This window comes from Podarcis bocagei (assembly GCF_964188305.1).
Source record: "Podarcis bocagei genome assembly, chromosome: 5".
Classification (NCBI taxonomy): Eukaryota; Metazoa; Chordata; class Lepidosauria; order Squamata; family Lacertidae; genus Podarcis; species Podarcis bocagei.
In genome coordinates, this window is record NC_138129.1 from 75,963,675 (window position 1) to 75,986,173 (window position 22,499).

At 45.2% G+C, this 22,499-nt stretch overlaps 2 long non-coding RNA genes across 2 annotated transcripts in view; both read right to left on the minus strand.

Annotated features, from left to right (window-relative positions):
* Positions 1–19,973, minus strand: part of LOC308586955 — a 29,946-nt gene extending 9,973 nt beyond the window's left edge. Inside the window, exon 1 of the long non-coding RNA XR_014008169.1 lies at positions 19,603–19,973. This is a non-coding gene — a long non-coding RNA (uncharacterized lncRNA). The remainder of the gene's footprint in view (positions 1–19,602) is intronic.
* LOC308586948 overlaps positions 1–22,499 on the minus strand; it is a 562,568-nt gene that overhangs the window by 536,842 nt on the left and 3,227 nt on the right. The gene's annotated exons all lie outside the window — the stretch shown is intronic.

A 22,499-nucleotide genomic window follows, 5' to 3' on the forward strand; every position in this document is an offset into this window, starting at 1 on the left:
GAAATGTAATCCTATTTATTGCTTGTACTAGCACACAAGACTTATTGAAATCTATTGGATTGTTCACACATTCTACTGAACACGCCACAAGCTGCCTGTACACATGCACAATGTTTGTGTGAGAGCATACCCTTGTTGATTTATACAGTTCCAACTTGTGTACACAGTCTGAACACTGAGCATTACATGTGGGTTACTGTGAGTGTACAACTCAACCCTTTGTGTACACAAATTGTGCACTTGTTCAGTGTAATGTGTGAACGCCCCTTCCGAGACTTAGGCTTGAGCAGCAAGTTCTATTCGATTGCTCTCAGCAGTGCTTGGTCATTACAAACCTTATATGGTGCCCTATGAGTGATACGGCTGTGTGACACACCTTTTCAAATTTCACACCAGTGGGGCAGCAATAACAAATTTGGGATCAAAATCAAGCCCTCCTTTGTGTGCCATCCCACCAAAGTGAAGCACTTCTAATTCACATTTCATTCAACATAAATTTTCCAAGCATGTCCCTAAAGGTCTCCTGTTAAAATCTGAGAAATCTGAAAGTGCTGGGTTGTGCCCAACATTTGCTCTCTCAAGCGACTGGCAAATGAAAGTTGCAAGTCACATATTTAGCTGATTTCTGCAATTCATCGCCTGTGAATTGCTCTCATTTACGTCTGTTTCACTTGTAAGAAAACACTGATATTAAGAATTGAGAGTGGTGCACAGCCCCTTTGCATCTTCCCCATTCTTCCCTCCATGCGTGCGGGAATTTGCTGCTTCTAGTCCCCTCGACCTCTTTCCATGAACACAGAGCTGCACCCCCGTGACCGCTGTTTGCTCCTAAAGACTGGCCTGCGAAGGGATCATGTGCACAATTTCAAGCGGAAGTGTTGTGAGATTCGATTGTCCATGTTAAGATTTCTGAATCTAGGGTATGTGGCCGATACAACAAGGATCTAGGGTTTAGGGTTTGGCTCTGTCCCAGGTTCATGAAGCGTTATTCTCACATTTCACGTTCATGTGTGCATGCTTATATTATCTGCTTAAAAGCATCTAAGGCAAGAGGTTGCACCTTAATTCCGATTACTATCTGAAAGGTAATCTGTCTCTGGAAAGCTTCATCTCCAATATGCAGGTGTTATTAGTGGCGATAGAAAGGCACTTTGCACATGTTCAGATGCACTGTTATAAATTCACCTGCCCTGTGACTTAAGCTCTGCTGCTGAAAACCAGTAAGCCCTGGAAATTAAACATTATGAAGCTAATTGTTATCTACATTTGGGCTGTAGACTGTAAAATCCGTTTCAAAGCAGAAGCAGACCAGATTTGTTTAAAAACCATAAGTTCAACCTATGGTCTGCAGATCTGATTCCCGTAAACTATTCAAACTTTTCATATGTGCTGAGAATTAAATCACCTTCCTCCCCTTTCTGAAAGCCCCTCTCCGTGTGAAAAAAAGGAGATAGAGGTGATTGCTTTAAAAACCACACACCTGCTGCAATACCTTTTTCGGCATCAAAGCCAGCAGAGAGGCAACGGATGTGGCTTGGGGTTGGAGGAAAAAGTGCTTCGTTTTGTTTGCTGCCCTCTGAATAACAAAAGTCATTTTGAACCATATTTGCCGCCAGGGGTTTAAAGCAGTTTTAAAGTTGCTGGGGTTTAAAGCAGTTCGCACAACGCTCTGAATTCACCATCCGTCTCAGCAATAAAAGACAACTTTCCATGCATTGCTTAAGCTCAGATCCTGATGCACTCCCAGATAATGTAACATGGCATCAGCCTTTTCTGCAAGTAAATATTCTGGTTTCCTTTTTTAAAGCTTTCTGATATGGCCATTACATTGACCGCTCCCATCATAACGTTCTCATATCCTCAGCTGCCCCTATTGCCAGCTTTAAGATTCCTGTATGGCAGGAGGGATACAGCTTTTTTGAGCATCATTGATGTGGACATCAAACTGTCGTGTCCCCAAATTAATCAGGGTGTGGCAGAAGGGCTGCAGCTCAGTGGTCCTGGGTTCAGTCCCCAGGTAGGCTGGGAAGGACTTCTGCCTAAAACCCTGGAAGACAGCTGCCAGTGAAGAACAGGTGATACCAAGCTAGATGGAGCAATGGTCTGACTGTATAAGGCAGTTTCCTGGGTTCCAGTGATGGTGGGAGCAAATCTCGTAGTTTGTGCAGCGTGTGGAGAAGTACTCTCTCATCTGTCCTGAACGCCTTTCAACAGTCACCAAATGGGCGTTGGTTCTCATAGTATGAGTGGGAGAAAAACATCTCTCCACTTTTTCCACACCACAACACTCACAAAGATCTGAGGGTAGGCATTCGGAGGTACGAAACGTCGCAAACAAAGCCTCCCCTGAACACGTATGTTCCAAAGCTCTCTCAAATTAATGCAGCAGATTTTCAGGTGTAGAGGGAATCCCACAGAAGTTGGATGCTTCCACTGAAGTAAATAGGGGAATTATGTGCACGAGCTCCGTATGGACATTAGTGCTCCTGCGCACCTAAGGGATTGCTGGATGGATGGGAGTTTACACCACCAGAGACTGCCCCTAATTTGGAGTATTTTCTGTCCCTGTTGAAATTAATTAAACTACACAGGAAGGAACTGGGGAACAGTTCAAGGTCTCTGCGCTGTTAGTATGCTCCCAAGGAACCCTGCACGAGGGCCTCTTCACACATTTCTAAGGCGCCCCCCTAAAAATACAAAGTGTGACTGTGACAAACCAGGCGTTTGAAAATGTGGGTTGGAGAGGTACACCCATCGGCGAGCCAGGATTTAACAGGCGTGTACACTACCTGTTGAGTATACACTCAGGGCCAAATCAAACATGGCATGGGAAATCTATAATCAGAGCTCTGGTGGTGTCACCAGAACAGTCACTGGGGTTTCTGATTTTAATTGAAGCAGTGATGCTAAGAGGTGAGGATTTTAAACCTTTTCCCTCACACTTAATTCCCCCACAACTGCTATTAGTCCCACATTTGAGGTGGGGAACAAATGTCTGTCTCCCTGTCCCCCACCCCGGTGTGGACTGAGTAGCAGCTTTGCACTGGGTATGGGGGAAGGTAGATTAGGAAGTGGCATAGGAAAGGGTTAAATACTCCTGCCACAGCGTTGCTGCTTTTATCAAAATCTCAGCTCCTGTGGCTGCTTTAAATTTGTCCTTTTAAATACCATAGATTGCAAGAGTTTATGAGTGGCTACGCCAGGTTTGTTGCTGTGAAATCGCCCATAGTGGCAGCTCTGTCACCCTGAGCTAATCGCACCCAGCCTTGTTTTTTCTTCATATTAGACTTCTGAATTACCATGTTGTTTGTGAGAAAACTGTTCTAGCCGTACCTATAAGACTCTGTATATCATGAACCACCCTGGTGCAGCCCCGAGCCCTATAATGCCATTTCAGGTTGACATTAAATATTGAAAACAGGCAACCAGCTTGTTGGAGCAAGGCTTAGGTTTCTGTATTCAGCAGCTGGCATGCAAGGCAGGACCAGGCTGCCTATAAAACTCTTTTATTCCTGCCCTCGTCCCTCTGCCACCTGACAGCTACCTTCTTTTCTACCTTCACTGATTAGATTCTGAGGATATATCCTGAAAATCACACGCCTTTCTGCTGTATGCGGGGTCTCATTTCCAATCTGGAAGGCAACAATAGCAATAGAAGGAGCCGCAAGCACTACATGATGTGGTGGGTGGAGCCCTATGCAAAAGTGGTCTTGGGCAACTATTTCAATTTTTTACCTTTGTACTGTAGGCTACTTTCTACAAACACACATGCACAGACCCCCTACAAGCAAGAGATGTTCTCAGAGTCCAAGGGTGCCTACAAGCCAGGCAAAAACACTTGGGGTTCAAAGTAGGGTTAGTGAAGGCATGGTCTGGGGAAGGTTCAAGGGGCCACATAGAGATGCCTGGGATCTTTATATGTTTCAATATCTCGCTTCCTGGTGCCAGTAGCAAGAGGTGGACTCTTCAGGTCCTGCCTTGTCTCGGCACACATTCAAGAAAGCTCTTTTTTCTTGCTCAGCGTATGACCTTTCCGCGCAACCTTTGCCACCAGCTTAAAACCATGCAGTTCGGTGCAATGGAAACGAGGACAACTCTTGCCACATAACACCCAAATACTTCAGAAGAGCCGCCAACCGGGTTAGAGTTGGTCTGGAGGCTACTATAGGGCAGACAGAGGGCAAGAGCTGGTGTGGGCTGCTTTCGGTGTTGCAAAACCAGGCCACAGACAAATCTTGGAGAAAACTCAAAAGAGGGAAGGAGCACACGCCTGGCTGCAGCCGTTGATAAAATGGTGCGCTGGCCCTTGTCGTCTGTCCTTTGGCAGGAAGGTTAGTGGAATGACCGCTCCCCACATCAAATGAGGAGTGCCTTTTGAGCGGCTGTGCGCAGCCCCCCCCCCCCCAGATCCCATGCGGATCGAACCGCAACCAAAAAATACTGTATTTTTCGCTCCGTAAGACGCACTTTTTTTCTTCTTAAAAACTAAGGGGAAATGTCTGTGCGTCTTATGGAGTGAATGTGTGGTCTCCCCGGCCAGCCCTGACAAGCTCTGGGAGCAGTGGGAAGGCTGCGCGCAGCCTTTCCGCTGCTACCCAACCTGCTCTTTGGGGCTGGCGGTGGCGGAAAGCCAGGCTTCCCCCGCCAGCCCCGACAAGCTCCTGAGCAGCTCTGGGGTAGCCCGCAAAGCCGCAAAGCCGCCTTCATCCCGCTGCCCTGGGGAAGCTTCACACAGCTATCCCTGGCTTTTGCGGGAGGTGGGGGAAGGGACAGAGTGAGGCTCTCTCATTTCCCTATTTCCCTCACCTCCTGCAAAAGCCCCCAAGGGCTGCATTTTTTTCTTGAATTCCCCCCCCCCCCAAAAAAAGTAGGTGCACCCTATGGAGCGAAAAATACGGTAAATGGAGGGAAAAGCATGACCAAGAGTTTGGAATGAAATTCCTTTGAGATGAGGTTGAAGGATCTCTTCCACTGAGCCTAGACCTGTGGGTTTTAACCCCAGCTCCAGTTTTTTCAGGGAACCAGGCAGAGGGCCTTCTCGGTAGTGGCACCCGCCCTGTGGAACACCCTCCCACCAGATGTCAAAGAGAACAACAACTACCAAACTTTTAGAAGACATCTGAAGGCAGCCCTGTTTAGGGAAGCTTTTAATGATTAATAGGCTATTGTATTTTAGTGTTTTATTGGAAGCCGCCCAGAGTGGCTGGGGAAACCCAGCCAGATGGGCGGGGTATAAATAATAAATTATTATTATTATTATTATCCTCCAGATTTTTCTTTGTATTCCTGTTCTCAACCTCTATCATAGCTCCTTCCACGTGATGTGCACGAATTGCAAAGCTCTCTCTCTGTCCCATCTCTTTGGCCCAGTAGTGTCTGGGTCCCATTGGGACTAGTAGGGCGCAATGCAAGGAGGTCAACAGTAGGTGGAGCCAGAGCCAATGACGGGCAGAGCCAACTCATCCTAGTTTTGTCCCCATCCTCTTCCCCAAGTTCCAAAAGGGCCAACACAGAAACTAAGAAGGAAAAAGCTGGTCTACAGTTCCATCCCTTCAACTGGTTGCAGAAAGGCAGGTGGTGACACATTGAGGGCAGACCAAGGTTGGTGGGGCAGTGCCCCATTAATCCTTGTAGACCAGGCTCTACTGCTTTAACCCCTTGAGTGCCCTCTTCCCCTCCAATCCAGCTACTGCTTTCTCCCCATCTAGCCTGGCTCTTTGCTCCAGCTGACGCAATTACGGCTGCGGGGAGGTGGCTGGGCCCTCCATGTTTCAAAAGCTCGGATTCAACGCTCAGAAACCCAGATTCTGCAGCTAGAACTAAATTGTGCAAATTAGACACAACGGCACCCGTTGCTTAAATCATGTGTGTTACAACCGAGTTCTTTCTCCTCTCTCTATCTCTGTTGTAATAAGGAGATGTAAAACAACGTGTGTGTTTTTTGTTTTGTTTTTTACAGTCCTCATAATGGATGTTTCCACGATACCTGAGTAAACGGCAGTCAGATATTTGCCAATATTTCCCACACAGAATTTTTTTTCTAGCTTCTTGTCTTACATGTGGTGTAACTTCCACCAAATTGTGGGGAGGTTGACGGGTATTACCTCATGCCATTTTAACTGCCTTGTCTAGACATCCTATGTTGGCTAATTCCATCATGGAATGAACTATACCTTCGGAGTGGAGCTTGCAAAAGCGTCGCAGCTACCTTTCGTTATTGAAGCCAAAACCTCAGTACAAAAACCAGATTGTCACAGAACTGTTTGAATCCCGGATTTATCTACTTAGACCCTAGCTGCTGCTGCTGCTGCTGCTGCAGAGAAAAGGGCTGCTGTGGTTAGTTGGCAGGGCTGAGCAATGGGTATTGTTGAGGGTTCTCTTCTATGCATCGTACATGTACAGTAGAACCTTGGTTCTTGAACGCCTTGGTACTTGAACATTTCGGTTCCCCAACGCCAGAAACACGGAAGTAGGTGTTCCGGTTTTCAAATGCTTTTCGGAAGCCGAACATCCGATGCGGCTGTCGGTTATTGTTTCTGGGGCGCCTGTGCCAATCGCAAGTTGCGCCTTGGTTTTCGAATGTTTCGGAAGTCGAACAGACTTCCGGAACGGATTACGTTCGAGAACCAAGGTACCAGTGTATTTACCTTTTGCCTCTTGTGTTTACCATTCCCTCACTCTCTTCCTGCGCCTGCCTATCTGGCTGCCAACTAGGATAAAACTTTATCCACCCAATAAAGTAGACTCTAGTTCAGGAGAGTTTTTGCCCCAGTCAATCTGTTAATCCTTAAAGTGCCAGGGGATTCTTATTTTCTGTGCATACAGCAACAGAGCATTGGTTGGTTTAATTTGTGTTGGGGGAAAACTTCAATAAAGAACGATAAGAACTTAGTTATCAGTGGTTCTCAAGAAGCTAGTTGCTCACAGTTGGCAGCTACAGCCTGACTCATCAGGCGCCTTTTTTTTATGGCAGCCAGATGCTGAGCCTGTCGCAAGCTCACCCTTCATGCAAAGAAAACGATAACAGCTTCCTAATCAGGATTTGCTACTGAGCAGGATTTCCTATAAAGATTTCAGGCCAATAAACCTGGCCTGCATTCAAAAGAAAGCATGGATAGACAAGATGTACAGAGTTAAGCGTGGGGTCAAGTGTCACTGCCAAGCAGATAGCTGCTCTAATTGAATTATTTGGCACTCCAGCCACACATGAAAAAGAGTATTTGCATGACTGCTTGGATGAGTCACACCAGTCAGAGTCCACTCAAGATTCATGCCCGTGATTCACTCCAGAGCCTTTTTCTCCAGGGCTGCATTCCATCCCTGGAACATGCAAAGTAACACTGAATCTGTAAGTGAATTACCGAATTTTTGGCTCCATAAGACTCACTTTTTCCCTCCTAAAAAGTAAGGGGAAATGTGTGTGCGTCTTATGGAGCGAATGCAGGCTGCGCAGCTATCCCAGAAGCCAGAACAGCAAGAGGGATTGCTGCTTTCACTGCGCAGCGATCCTGCTTGCTGTTCTTACTTCTGAGATTCAGAATATATTTTTTCTTGTTTTCCTCCTCCAAAAACTAGGTGCTTCTTATAGGCTGGTGCGTCTTATAGAGCGAAAAATACGGTGGCTGAACTTTCAGTTGATTAACTGGTTGGGGCCCAATTTCAATTGGTAGAGTGGAATGTTAAGAGAATGCTTTACTTTTTGAGGCCATTTGGGCATGGTTTAAATTATGGAACAAAAAATAAACATGGCATCTAGACTGAGATATTTGTAAAATGCAAATATATATAAATTGAATCAATTAACTGCTTAGAAGGCGGGAGACTAATCAGTTGGTAGCCCCAGTAATACAGAGATGAGTGTTTACGGACATTATTTCCTTGCATTTTAGAAATTAAGCACTAATTCCTAGTCTCCCATGAACAGTTCATGCAGAAAGTCTCAGGCACGATCCCTGGCTAGATTGCCAGTTTCACAAGAGCAAGGGAACAGAAAGTGCCATGCCAGATATTCTCAGAGAACCAGGAACAGATCAAGCTCAACAAAACTTGTGCATGAAACAAGCAAAGCAAAGACTGCCAAAAGCACAGGCAGAAACGAATCAAACTCATAATGTCTTGATACACTCTTGAAAAGAAAAACAACCCCTCTTAAGCTTTGATTTTTTACACAGCTCACCTTTGTAGACTCTTGGTGTATGTTCTTAACCACACTTGCATCCTCTTGAACGGAAAACAAATTCAATCTGAAAACAGCACTCGCTTGTGCAGTACATCACACCTACAAGCAAAGCAGCACTGGAGGGTGGGGGGGAAGCACCTTGATTTGAAAATTAAAGGAAATGATGAACACCTTCACAGAATCTTAGAACCGTACAGCTGGAAGGGACCTAAGGGTCATCTAGTCCAACCCCCTGCAATGCAGCAATCTCAACTAAAGCATCCATGACAGATGGCCACCCAACCTCTGCTTAAAACCCTCCAAGAAAGGAGAGCCCACAACCTCCCGAGGGAGACTGTCCTACTGTTGAACAGCTCTTACCGTCAGAAAGTTTTTTTGTATATTTAGTTGGAATCTCCTTTCTTGCAACTTGAAGCCATTGGTTTGAGTCCTACCCTCCAGAACAGGAGAAAACAAGCATGCTCCCTCCTCCATGCGACAGCCCTTAAGATCTTTGAAGATGGCTATCATATCTCCTCTTAGTCACCTCTTTTCCAGGCTAAACATACCCAGTTCCTTCAACCGCTCCTCATAAGGCTTGGTTTCCAGACCCTTGGTCATCTTGGTTGCCCTCCTCTGTTTGATGCTCTATTGTTTTTAATATTTGGTTGGAAGCCACACAGAGTGGCTGGGGAAACTTAGCCAGATGGGCTTCAAGGCCAAATGAGATAATATGTGAAATGTAGGGATGCATGTCACATGCATGCAAGGTAAAGGTAAAGGGACCCCTGACCATTAGGTCCAGTGGTGACCGACTCGAGGGTTGCGACGCTCATCTCGCTTTATTGGCCGAGGGAGCCGGCGTACAGCTTCCGGGTCGTGTGGCCAGCATGACTAAGCCGCTTCTGGAGAACCAGAGCAGCACACGGAAACGCCGTTTACCTTCCCACCAGAGTGGTACCTATTTATCTACTTGCACTTTGACGTGCTTTTGAACTGCTAGGTTGGCAGGAGCAGGGACCGAGCAATGGGAGCTCACCCCGTCATGGGGATTTGAACCGCCGACCTTCTGACTGGCAAGTCCTAGACTGTGGTTTAACCCAAAGCGCCACCCGCGTCCCTTGCATGTCACATACCTGCATTTTAATCATTGAAAGAACAGCTAGGAAGACAGTGGTGTGGGTGAACACTTTCCTGACAAAGAAAGTTGGCAGGGGGAATGTTTGAACAGAAAACAAAGATTGTGGTGTTAGGTCCAGTGACTGCAACATGGCATGCGAGAGAACACTTACATTTATTTAACTGAAGCATTTTAACTCAATTCCTCAGCTTAAAAAAGGACTAACAGAGTGGCTAAAATGACAGTCCATGCAATCTCAAAAGGAAAAAAGGGGTTGGGAGGCCTGAGGAAAAACATCGCTTGGGGCTGGACTAGATGACCCTCGGGGTCCCTTCCAACTCTACAATTCAAGGGGGAGACAAAGCTGCTGGTCTCTAGGCAGAGCCATTGGGAGTGGCCCTGCTTCCCCTTGGCTGCAACCCAATGACAGTTGGCTACTGTGCTGCGAGAGGGGCTGAATGATGCCTTGAAATGATAAACCACCAATTATGTGGATCTTTTTATCCTCCATGCTGGTTTCCAATTAGTTTCCTGAGCTCAAATCAAGGTGTTGATTCTTCCCTAAGCAGCTTGGGGATACCCAGAACACCATATCCTCCTGTACTGTTGGCACATGTCTGTCTCAAGAGACAATGGAGTGCACCTCTGGGGGTGGAGTGAAAAAGCTGCAGAGTCACAGCCTCTGCTGCTTCCCACGTTGTTGTTTGTGATGCATTAACAGCACCAAAGTGACCTCTCCAGGGTACAAGCCTGGGCAGTGTGTGTGTGGAGCTCCAGGGCTGTCCCAGACAACAATACTCTCTTCCCAGCCTTGCTGACGTGGTCCAAAGGAAAGCAGAACAATACATTTGACACCGCCTTCGCTGCAGGAGTTGCCAGAAAGAGGCATACAACACGCCTTCCGACTGTCTTAGCGACTCCATGCCGTATTTGTATAGAGCTTATTCCTTAGCCTTCTCCCAGAGACGTCCCACAAGACAGAAGGTATGGATTGTTCCTCAGGGCTTACTCCCAAAAGCCTTTCTCACAAATTTTGTTGTTGTTTAGTCGTTTAGTCGTGTCCGACTCTTCGTGACCCCATGGACCAGAACACGCCAGGCACTCCTGCCTTCCACTGCCTCCCGCAGTTTGGTCAGACTCACGTTTGTAGCTTCGAGAACATTATCCAACCATCTCATCTTCTGTCGTCCCCTTCTCCTTGTGCTCTCCATCTTTCCCAACATCAGGGTCTTTTCCAGGGAGCCTTCTCTTCTCATGAGGTGGCCAAAGTGTTGGAGCCTCAGCTTCACGATCTGTCCTTCCAGTGAGCACTCAGGGCTGATTTCCTTCAGAATGGATCGGTTTGATCTTCTTGCAGTCCATGGGACTCTCAAGAGTCTCCTCCAGCACCATAATTCAAAAGCATCAATTCTTCACTACATACATCATTCTCACAAATGAGTATAGCCAAAAGGCACCAGAGGTTTATGATTAGAGTTTTCCTTCTCCAAGATGGGCTGCCTTCCCAGTTTGTACAAACCCCACCTGCTCCTCTCCTGTAAACAAGCCCTCTTCTGTTCCAGCTTTCCTGAAATGTACCACCATCACCAGAGGCCTAGCTGTCTATTCCACCACTGAGAGAGGCAAGGAACCAGATCATTTTCTGTAGCAGAGCCCCAATTGTGGAATTCCCTCCCTAGGGACATTAGGTTGGTCCCATCCTTGCCTAACTAGAGACAGGCTGTAAAAATGGTTTTGTTTTGACAATGATTCTGGTTTCATTTCTAACTGGTATTTTGGGTATGTACTGTTATTTTTAATTATTGTATACCTCCTTAGGGGCAGAAAAGTGCTTCGTAAGTGCTATGAATGAATAAATAAATGAAGGAATGAACGACTCTTGAGTGCTTCCACTGCTTCATGCCCACCAGACCAGGGAGACCCCAGTGTGACGTGATTCTCTCTGTGTGTGTCTCTCTCCTTTTCTCCCTCTATCGATATATGAGGCGTGACAGCACACCAAGGACAAAAAAGGCACACTAGGACTCCCTGATGCAGCCCATGCTTCAACAGACAAGAATAGCACGATCCCAGAAGTATTACTATTGCCCAGAAAGCATGGACCCATCGCTGAGCTCCGAGTCACTAGGCAAAAAGACTGCAGCTGCAATCTGACAAAGGAGCAAAATTACCCGTAAGTTCTCATAAGCCAACTGAAGCTAGAGAACTTTGGGTGTAAACTGTGATCATTTTTACCCCATGCTTTAGAATTTCTGTAAGGTAGGTCATGATTTCTCTCCCCATTTTACTGCTGCAGATGGAAAGACAGAGAGACCACCTACAGAGCCCACGGTAGTGAGGCAAGATTTGAGGCAGGGGCTTTCTGCTTCCCAGTAACCTCTCCCTGCCATTAAGCTCCAGAATCTCTCATTGCGATGTCTTCAAGATTCATTTGACCCTTGAACTCAAATCTTTTCACTCCTCAATATAGATTCTTCCTCCTGAATTCTGGGTCATCCCATTCATATTTTAAGATGCCTGTGGTCAAAAACTTGAAAGCTGGATACGTGTGTGTGCGTTTTTAATGCTTCGTTCCAGATTGATTGTTCTGAATATGAGAAAGACAACCCCCGAGGCGAAACCAATAAAACCACTTGCCGTGCTTGGCCCACTCAGTGTGCTGGTGGGATTGCAGAAAGCGTCTTAAGGTTTACGCATGCATTTCATGCGAGCTGCTTTCCTACGGAAAGTCTGCTGGGAAGCATCCTTCCTAATCACGATGCAAAATGTGCAGCCCGTTCCTTTACAGGCTTGCTCAGAAGTAAGCCACACCAAATTCCACGAGGCTCACTTGCTCCCAGGGACGTACTCATAACAGGGCAACATGACATGCTAATTCAACTTGACAATCATTTCTAACTTACAGCCCGTTTGAATCTCGTGGGCGTAGTCGCTAGATTAACGTCGCCGCAGTTCCCTGTTTGATGCATTCCTCCAGCTCGCCAATAGACAGTGGCGGCACCACATCAGGGCAGGGTTTTGAGGCAGAATTCCAGGGTCTTGCTCAGCAGAATGAGCAGGGTCTCCCCAGCACAGCACTGTCTTACTACATTTTGAATTAAAGTAATACACACAGTTTCATCTAAAGAGGTGGGGACCTGTAAGACCATTAAGTCCAGAGCTGAGAATTACCGGTACCTCAGTGCCTCACTGTCAAGGGAAGATCACATAGATAGCATAGTTACAAACAGGACCTGCAACAAACGAGTGTGCACTTCTGCTATTCAGGATTCCACTTACTCAGTCAATCAACATTCCATAGTTGCTGAGCATGCTGCAATCCTATGCACACTTCCCACTGAACGCAGTAGAAGTTTCTTTCAAGTGAGATGATGGACTTTTTGGAGCTGGCTGACCTGACTGGAAGAATCCGCGAACAGAAAGAGGAGGATCATCAAGAAGATTGGAAGAAATTTAAGGACTGTCTTGCTAGATATTCTAATATAACATAAGTAGAACGACTTCTAAGTACCAAATTGGCCTAGGAGTTAAATATGTTGAATTGTATAACATTATGGATTGAAAATATTATGAAAAGAAAAAGATGTTAATTGAATAAGTCCATTTTATTTGAAAGTGGATATTGGAAAACTGCTACAGTGAGTTCTATGGAAACTCAGTTAGCAGGGATTCGAAGAAGTCATTCAAAAATGACAACTAAATTGGGATTTTAACAGTTAGGGTACATGTTTGTTTGTTTGTTTGTTTGTTTGTTTGTTTGTTTAATATTGTAATGCTTTTCTTTTATGTTTGCTATAAATTTGGAAAACCAATAAAAATGTTTTGGGGGGGAAAGAAGTTTCTTTCAAGTGCATATGCATGGACTGCAAGGTTGCAATCCTAATCATTCTAAGCAGGAAGGAGGCTATTTTGAACCCAGTGGGACTTGATGTCTGTGTAGCTCTTTCAGTAGAAACAGACATGTGTGACAGCTGCTAGACTTGTTATATTTTAAGACATGAGTGCGTGCAGCCACTGCCTCTTAAAGTTACATGAAAAGCGATCTTTGGATCATATCTGTATACCTGTGCCATGTCATGCAGGTAGCATTATAAGGAAGCTACCTTCCCTCAATAAACTGAGCGATGTCTGATGGGGAGCATCTCTACCCCCATCGTTCAGCCCGGACACTGAGATCCAGCACCCAAGGTCTTCTGGTGTTTCCCTCACTGTGAGAAGTGAAGCTACAAGGAACCAGACACGGGGCCTTCTCGGTAGTGGCGCCTGCCCTGTAGAATCTCCTCCTACCAGGTGTCAAGGAGATGAGTAACTATATAACCTATGGAATACATCTGAAGGCAGCCCTGTAAAGGGAAGCTTTTTACTGCATATTTTTTTTAATGTTTTTGTATATGTTGGAAGCCACCCAGAGTGACGGGGGCAATCCAGTCAGATGGGCAGGGTACAAATAATAATAACATTATTGTTGTTAAAATAAAAAAATTCCTTCCTGTAGCACCTTAAAGACCAACTAAGTTAGTTCTTGGTATAAGCTTTTGTGTGCATGCACACTTCTTCAGATACACAGATACACAAGTGTGCATGCACACGAAAGCTTATACCAAGAACTAACTTAGTTGGTCTTTAAGGTGCTACAGGAAGGATTTTTTTTATTTTGACTATGGCAGACCAACACGGCTACCTATCTGTAACTGGAACCATTATTATTGTTTTCAACATCGTGATATATCACCAACTAAACATCACAATGCACCCATATATTGCAATGTCTGAAATAAGGGTGGAACTATGTAGAGGCTAACAGCATAAAGTCCAGGCAACTGCTACTACAGTGGTACCTCGGGTTACATACGCTTCAGGTTACATACGTTTCAGGTTACAGACTCTGCTAACTCAGAAATAGGTTAAGAACTTTGCTTCAGGATGAGAACAGAAATCGTGCTCCGGCGGCGTGGCGGCGGCAGGAGGCCCCATTAGCTAAAGTGGTGCTTCAGGTTAAGAACAGACGTCCGGAATGAATTAAGTACTTAACCCGAGGTACCACTGTAATGTCAGGACAGTGATGGCAGATGTGGCCAGCCAAAAATTGGTTGCACAAGCCAAATTGGTCAGCCTGGCGGGCTGGGAGTTTCTCACACCTGGTCTAGACAACACTGCACTAGACTGATCAAAGATCTGTCCACAGTAAATAGAGAGTGTGCAGACATTGTGGTGCTAATTTAATAAAATGAGACGGTATCTGTGCAGAACAAGCCCAAAATGGAGACAAAACTGCCTGTTTGTTTAGGGACAAGCATGCAATTCTCTTTACTCTAGAGTCAATGACACTTTGTCAGGCCTGACTGACCTCCAGGAAGTTTGAGCAAAGGTTCAGATTTAACTATCAAATTCACAGCAAGATTTAGCCTCTAGCTTCCTATGAAAGCTTCAATAAATAATAAGTCAACAGGACGAGGGCAAAAATCAGCCCCGCCACCAGTCCTTTCCACACAGAAGCTTTGAAAACATTCCTTTTTGACACAGATGCATATTTTGAGATCTTCATTGCTCAGCTCTCCAGTAAAATAGCCACGGGCAAGAAGCACTTCATCTGCTCTTTACGCTAGTCTGGAATTCCCTAAAAAGCAGAGTGCATACGAGGGAGAAACTTGTTCCCATAAATTTCGCTAAGGACACTATTCAAGACGCACACCTGCTTGAGAGTCAGCCCCACTACACTCATAGAGACTTGTGTCTGAGTAAACATGCCCAAGACCATGTCTTAAGCATCTTATAGAAGAAGAAAAATGATAACAACAAGAAGACTGGAAGATGGGATTTGTGAACATCAAAAGCTGCAGAAATATGAGATGATTGGACCCTCACTGAGTTCAAAACATGGGAACCCCCAACAAAATTTAAGATTTGGCAAAATATTTGGACTATATTGGCATAATCTGGAATAATTAATGTGATATGATTGGATTGTTAAATGGAAAACTTAATAAAAATTATTTTTTAAAAAATCTTATGGAATATAGAAAAATCATTCTCCTGACAAGGAACAGTGAATACTATTCAGGTTTCGGGGGCCTTCCTTTGACCTACTGTTATGTAGTAAGAAACACAGAAAGCTGCCTTATTTGTCAGTCTAACCATTACACAAATCTTATGATGAGACTGCATTGGGGATACAATGTACCGTTCTGGTTGCCTCACCTCAAAAACGATATTGTGGAGCTGAGGGGCGGGGGGAAAGGTTCAGAAAAGAGCAACCAAAATGATCAGGGGATGAAGCAACTCTGCTATGAGGAAAGGTTACAACAGTTGGGTTTTGTTTTTTAGTTTAGAGAAAAGGCAAGTAAAAGGAGACAGGATAGAGAGGTATACAAAAACTTTCACAGTTTTGAACGAAGTAAATCTCCCTCTCTCATAACATTTGAATTCGGGAATATTCAGTGAAGCTGAATTGTTGAAAGGTTCAGGATAAGCAAGGAAGTATTTCTTCAGACCATTTTCCACCTTACTACAAGGCCACCACATAGGATAAAATGAACCTTCTTTCTCTTTACATTTCCAACCTTTGTTTGATTTAGATTTATACATTTTTGGCAGTTTACTCAGTGTTAGATACCAGCGATATATCATTTTCATATAATTTTCTCTTAAACCATAACACGCTGTAAATTTTATATCTATATTCCACAATCATTCCCGTGCTTCCATATCTATATTATGACCGATATCTATTGCCCAGTGTATCATTGAGGATTTTACTCACTCATCCTTTGTCTCCCATTCCAACAATATTTTATATATTTTAGACAACACTTTTACGTTACATTCCAACAGGTCTCTCTCCAGTTGTGATATTTGTTCCCCAAACCCTCGTATCTTATCTTTCTTAAATACTACATTCAAATGGTGCTATTGTAACCATGTTGTTAATTTCCCAGATAAGTCCTAAAATTCTTTTAATTGGAAGTACTTCTTCATACAGAGGATTGCTAAACTATCCCCGCATTTCACGGGGTTGGAATAGATGATCCTCAGGGTCTATTCCAACTCATAATTCTGTGATATGTGATATGGAACTCACTGCCACAAGATGTGGTGACGGACTCAGGTGGCATTAAAAGAGGATTAGACAAACTCATGGGGAATAAGGATATCCACAGTGCATGCCTCTGAATACCAGCTGCTTGGAAACAGAAACAGGGAGAGTGTTGTTGCACTCATGTCCTGTATTCGGGGTTACCATAGGCATTGGGTGAATCACTGTGAGAACAGATTGCTGAAATAAATGAGGATGGGGTCCAATCCAGTAGACTCTTCTTATGTAGCCCAGTATGGTCAACTCTAGGGACGCGGGTGGCGCTGTGGGTTAAACCACAGAGCCTAGGACTTGCCGATCAGAAGGTCAGCGGTTCAAATCCCTGCAATGGGGTGAGCTCCTGTTGCTCGGTCCCTGCTCCTGCCCACCTAGCAGTTTGAAAGCACGTCAAAGTGCAAGTAAATAAATAGGTACCACTCCGGCGGGAAGGTAAACAGCATTTCCGTGTGCTGCTCTGGTTTCACCAGAAGCGGCTTAGTTATGCTGGCCAAATGACCTGGAATTTGTACGCCGGCTCCCTCGGCCAATAAAGCGAGATGAGCGCTGCAACCCCAGAGTCGGCCATGACTGGACCTAATGGTCAGGGGTCCTGTTACCCCTTTACCTTTTTATGGTCAACTCTGCCAGTGGCTCTCCCAAAAGATTTCACCTGCTACTGCCCCTAAATCACTTGTATGCACACAGCCATGGTTGCTCATCCGCTGCTGCACATGACATTCTTGATTCCCCACTTCCCTTCAGGAGAAAACACCCTATTCAAACTGCCAATTGCCCCTAGGATGGCAAATCCAAAGGGATGCATACTCTGTCCACTGGCTTAGGGCACTAAGGACCAGAGATGCAGGTGGTCTAAACCACTGAGCCTCTTGGGCTTGCTGATCAGAAGGTTGCGGTTCGAATCCCCGCGATGGGGTGAGCTCCCGTTGCTCTGTCCCTGCTCCTGCCAACCCAGCAGTTCGAAAGCACACCAGCACGAGTAGATAAATAGGTACCACTGCGGTGGGAAGGCAAACAGCATTTCCGTGTGCTCTGGCTTCTGTTACAGTGTCCCGTTGCGCCAGAAGTGGTTTAGTCATGCTGGCCATATGACCCGAAAAGCTGTTGGCTCCCTCAGCCTGAAAGCAAGATGAGCGCCGCAACCCCATAGTCGCCTTTGACTAGACTTAACCGTCCAGGGGTCCTTTACCTTTACCTTTTTACTAAGGACCACCTGAAGACTGCTCCCCCTACCTCCCTAGAAGAACTTCACGGCAGCTGCTCCAATGGCAGTTTTCTTCTTTATAAATGACTTGGATGAAGGAATGGAAGGGGATGCTCATCAAATCTGCAGATGGCACCAAACAGGGACAGGTAACTAATGCCGCAAAAGACAATCAGGATTCAAAATGAGCTTGACAGATTGGAGACCTGGGCCCAAGCTAACAAAATGAATTTCAACAGGGACGAATGTTAAGGTTCTGCACTTAGGTGGGAAGGACCAGCTGCACAAATATAAGATGGGAGACAGCTGGCTTGCCAGTAGCACATGACAAAAGGATCTAGGGGTCTTAGTGGACCACAAGCTTAACACAAATCAACAGTGTGATGCAGCAGCAAAAAAAGCTAATGCTATTTGAGACTGCATCAAGTGTCCAGATCAAGGGAAGGAATAGTACCACTCTATTCTGCCTTGGTCAGCCCACACCCAGAATACTGTGTCTAATTCTAGGCATCACAATTTAAGAAGGATATTGACAAGCTGGAACGTGTGCAGAGGAGGGAGACCAAGATGAAGAGCATTTGAAGAAGCTAGGTATGTTTAGCCTGGGAAAGAGGCAACTGAGAAGAGATATAATAGCCATCTTCAAATATCTCAAGGGCTGTCACATGGAAGAGAGAACAAGCTTGTTTTCTCCTGCTCTGGGGGGTAGGACTCAAACCAAGTTGAAAGAAAGGAGATTCCAACTCAACATTCAGAAAAACTTTCTGACAATAAGAACTATTCAGCAGACTCCCACGAGAGGCGGTGGGGTCTCCTTCCTTGGAGGTTTTTAAGCAGAGGTTGGATGGCCATCTGTCATGGATGCTTTAGCTGAGAGATTCCTGCATCGCAGGGGGTTGAACTAGATGACAATAACAATAACAATAACAATAACAATAACAATAACAATAACAATAACAATAATTTATTTGTACCCCACCCATCTGGCTGGGTTTCCCCAGCCACTCTGGGCGGCTTCCAACAAAGATTAAAAATACATCAAAATGTCACACATTAAAAACTTCCCTAAACAGGGCTGCCTTCCGATGTTTTCTAAAGTTGTGTAATTCTTTATCTCCCCGACATCTGATGGGAGGGCGTTCCACAGGGCGGGTGCCACTACCGGGAAGGCCCTCTGCCTGGTTCCCTGTAGCTTTGCTTCTCGCAGTGAGGGAACCGCCAGAAGGCCCTCGGTGCTGGACCTTTGGGGTCCCTCCCAACTCTACAGTTCTATGGTCCCTCCTTTCTTTTCTTTAGATTGGTATTTCTGACTAAACTTTCAGAAGACTTTCCTGATGGTACGAGCTGTTCCTCAGTGGAACAGACCACTTTGGAAGACGGCGGATTCTCTTTTGTTAAGACATTCATAAGCAGAGGCTTATGAGAAGTGAGAAGTGCATTACTTGCAACAACTGGCAATTGGGCTAAATGACATTTGAGGGATCTTCCAACTCTACGAATCTGGCAGGTCCAAGGTGTGTCATTGTACTGGTGCTTCTTAAAGGAGAATCTTTCTCTCTCTCTCTCTTTCTCTTTTAAAGCCACAGGCTTCAGGGGAAGTTGTGACCTTCCACACATAACACCCAGAAGGAAAGATATTGAGACATCTTCATCTGTGATGCAACACTCCTGATTTCAGCAGAATTGCAGTAGCAACTGTGCACTTGGCACATCCAACTGCAAGGAGCCTTTACATGGGAGACTGTGCTCACATCCATACACACACAGGGGCAAGAGGTGGGGACTTGAATAGGAAAGACATTGATCCTAATGGCCTGGGTGAAGTTTACAGTAGCATAAAGGGCAAAAGAAATAAGGGCTGCATCGTGCAGTTCAGCAAAAGCAAGAGCGCTGTATGGCAAGGAGAACTTATGTCTCTCCAGGGATTGCAGGGACTGCCCCAGGCAGTGTGACCAAATGGTCAGAGTAAGAAAAGCATCATCTCAGAGTTATAACAGCAACTGCAGATTTCCCATCCCTGCTGTACTTACGCTCTTCCTTTATTCACAACATAACAATCACTTCTCTCCTGTATCCACAGCCACAGCAGGCGCTGAAACTATCCATCCCTCTTACTTCAGTCCCCAAAGGCGCACTTCTCCATTGTCTCCCGAAACAGGCAGATGCCAACCATCCATATGAGAATGTAAGAAGGGGCCTACAGGATCAGACCAAATACATTCTGGTCCAATATCCTGTTTTCACAGTGGTGAGATACCTATGGGAAGCCCCACAAGCATGGCCAGAGGGCCACAGGGCTCTTCACCCCTTAGGGTCCCCAGCAACTGGTAAACAGAGGCATTGTGCCTCTGACATTGGAGGTAGAACATAATGGAGGTAGTCATCAGCAACGATAGGCTGATCAATACAGTGGTACCTCGGGTTAAGTACTTAATTCGTTCCGGAGGCCCGTACTTAACCTGAAACTGTTCTTAACCTGAAGCACCACTTTAGCTAATGGGGCCTCCTGCTGCTGCCGCACTGCCAGAGCACGATTTCTGTTCTTATCCTGAAACAAAGTTCTTAACCTGAAGCACTATTTCTGGGTTAGCGGAGTCTGTAACCTGAAGCGTATGTAACCCGAGGTACCACTGTAGTTTGTTTTGTTTTAATGAGAGTGCAAAATGGTTGCTTCTCTTGTCTGTCCTGAATTGTCGCACTCCTCTCCACCAACTTTCTCTATTAACTGTTCAGTAGTGCATACCCTGCTGTGTTGTGCTAGTTTCACAAGTTGATCCGACGCACGGGCTGAGATTGAAACAGGGCATATTTAAACAACTACAACCCACCCTTACCCATGCTGGGTGCCATGTGCTCAGTGCCACATTTACACTGGGTCGCTTAGTACCCTAGAACGGTACCCACCTGGGCCACAGAGCCCTGGGATGCTAATGGATGCATAGGAGCCGAAATCCCAATTTAATTGTGAAGCTTTTTGTAGAGCTTGCCACATGGCAAAGCAAATTTAGCGACGCACTGAAATCAGGCCATTGTGGCAATGTCGCAAATGCTGGGGGAAGCCAGTGCTGACAGATGTCAATCATTATCATACAAATTGAACGCGGCACAGATACAGATGGAGGCTAGGCAAGTTGGACAGAGAACTGGAGAACTTATCTGTCCTGCTATACATTCCAGCCTCCTCCTCCTCCTCCTCCTCCTCCTCCTCCTCCTTTAGTCGTTTAGTTGTGTCCGACTCTTCGTGACCCCATGGACCAGAGCACGCCAGGCACTCCTGTCTTCCACTGCCTCCCGCAGTTTGGTCAGACTCATGCTGGTAGCTTTGAGAACACTGTTCAACCATCTCGTCCTCTGTCGTCTCCTTCTCCTTGTGCCCTCCATCTTTCCCAACATCAGGGTCTTTTTCAGGGAGTCTTCTCTTCTCATGAGGTGGCCAAAGTATTTGAGCCTCAGCTTCAGGATCTGTCCTTCAAGTGAGCACTCAGGGCTGATTTCCTTAAGAATGGAGAGGTTTGCTCTTCTTGCAGTCCATGTGCAAAAACCTACTTGGTATTAATGAACTCACTATCAGTGCATTGGAATGGACTTGAGTAAGTTCAAAGCCATCAGATGACGAACCTGCGCAGCAATTTTTGTACATATCATTTTGATTCTGATCACATCAACTGTGACATCAACATCATCTTAAGATCAGGGTGTGTCAGCTTGGTGACAAAATGCAAGCCTTTGTGAGATAATCACACTTTGATTGTTTTTGTTTTAATAACAATGCAAATCACTTCACTTGCAAATCTGAAAGTTGCAGTGCAAAAATCTCTTTGGAAGATTGATTTGAATCCTCAGACTACGGCATAACTTTCTCAGAGCTCTATTTGAACTGCTTGCCATTCATCAACCTCACCTACAGCAACCTAGCTAAACCAAAGAACGTGGATTCAAGCTGCTTGGTCCCCATTAATTTCAGTGAGACTCAGTTGGTTTAAGGCCAAGCGCTTTGGTATTGCTGCATTGTGGGACTGGGCTCTGTGAAAGGACTATAATTCTTTGCCAGACCTTTGCCATGGATTATGGGGTTAAGCCTCCTGGCATTGTTGTGTGACTGCTGTCTTTGGAGCACTACATTAATGTAATGAGTTTCAAGCGTGAAGAAATGACCCAACTAATAAGATAGCGTAAATCCTTTCTCCACAATGACTTTGTGTGTGTCGTGCTTACAGCTGGGTCCACTCTTATCTTAGAGGACAAGAAGAAAATCATGAGCAGCAGTTCCCAATGGCACAGAAACCATGAAGGAGAAATGACTGAGAAGATTGCCCTTTACTAATAAACCAAGTGAAGTGGTTAGTAGAGGAGAAATGTAGCAATCATCCTGCCTGCAACAGGCAAAAACTTCACTTTCTTTCAGGTTAACTGAGCCTATGGGTTACAATAATATACCCAATTTTTAATAATTCCATTTACACTACCAGTGTTACTAATTCCACTTAAGTTATGTAAATAAAATGCTTACGCAAGGACATTATCAATAATGTTTGTGTGCGTTTCGCTTTTTAAAACTGGGGGCAATCAAATAGATTGTTACATAAAGAATAAAGTGGAAATCTGGATTTTCTTTTTTAAATATGACAGAGAACATGCATTTGAAGCTTTATTATATAAACAAGCTTCTATCCAGATTAGCCTAAACTACAGCTGAGGCTGTGACAATTGCCCCAATCATAAATAAAGGGTGCCAATTGTTTCAGTGGCTGTTTGTTTATCTATATTTTGGTGTGCTTATTGATAGCCAAGCACTTCTGACACCACTGATAGAAATGAATGTTCACGAACATTCCAAGTTCTCAAAGGACAACATTTCAAAAGAGCTTAAAAGCACTGTTTTGTGAGAGAACAATGGAACACATGCCTGTAACAAACTGAGACAGCA